A 1,134-nucleotide genomic window follows, 5' to 3' on the forward strand; every position below is an offset into this window, starting at 1 on the left:
AAGACAAAGTTAGGAAAAAAGAACAAAGACAACGAAAAAGAACAACAGCAACAAATGTGGTAGGTATTAATCCAACTATGTCAATAATCATAAGACAAGCCACAGAGTGGGAGAAATTACTTGTAAAAGACATGTCAGATAAAGAAATTTATATATTTATCCAAAATACATAAGGAACTCTTAGAATGGTATAAAAAAAAAACCTGATTAAAAATTGGTCGCCTTTTCACAAGATGGCACCGAAAGCGAAGAAGGAAGCTCCTGCCCCTCCTAAAGCCAAAGCCAAAGCAAAGGCTTTAAAGGTCAAGAAAGCAATGTTGATAGGTGTCCACAGCCATGAAAAGATACTACGGCCCAAGACACTGCAACTCTGGAGGCAGCCCAGATATCCTCAGAAGAGCGCCCCCGGGAGAAACGAGCTTGACCACTATGCTATCATCAAGTTTCCACTGACCACTGAGTCTGCCATGAAGAAGATAGACGACAACAACACACTTGTATTCATTGTGGATGTTAAAGCCAACAAGCACCAGATCAAACAGGCTGTGAAGAAGCTCTGTGACATTGATGTGGCCAAGGTCAACACCCTGATTCGGCCTGATGGAGAGAAGAAGGCATATGTTCGACTGGCTCCTGATTACAATGCTTTGGATGTTGCCAACAAAATTGGGATTATCTAAACTGAGTCCAGCTGGCTAATTCTAAATATATGTGTATCTTATCACGATAAACAAAAATTTGGTCAAAGCCTGGGTGCTGAGGCTCACTCATGTAATCCCAGCACTTTGGAAGGCCGAGGCAGGCAGATCACTTGAGGCCACGAGTTTGAGACCAGCATGGACAACATGGCAAAACCCAGTCTCTACTAAAAGTACAAAAATTAGCCAGGCGTGTTGGCATATGCCTGTAATTCCACTTACTGGGGAGGCTGAGGTGGGAGAATCGCTCGAATCTGGGAAGCAGAGGTTGCAGTGAGCAGAAATCACGCCATTGTACTCCAGCCTGGGTGACAGAGCAAGGAAAAAAAAAAAAAAGGAAATAACTAACAAGGACATGTGTTAAAGAGAAGTACCAATATAGAAACTTCAGAAAAAGAGTAGTGCTATTCTTAATTTTTGTGTTTGTACTTAAAAA

General features: G+C 41.9%; 1 pseudogene; it reads left to right on the forward strand.

The window, feature by feature from the left end:
- The first annotated feature begins 220 nt into the window (after nucleotides 1-220).
- Nucleotides 221-680, forward strand: LOC144580989 (large ribosomal subunit protein uL23 pseudogene; annotated as a pseudogene).
- The last annotated feature ends 454 nt before the right edge of the window (nucleotides 681-1,134 follow it).

The sequence above is a fragment of the Callithrix jacchus genome, chromosome X, assembly GCF_049354715.1.
Source record: "Callithrix jacchus isolate 240 chromosome X, calJac240_pri, whole genome shotgun sequence".
Taxonomy (NCBI): Eukaryota; Metazoa; Chordata; class Mammalia; order Primates; family Cebidae; genus Callithrix; species Callithrix jacchus.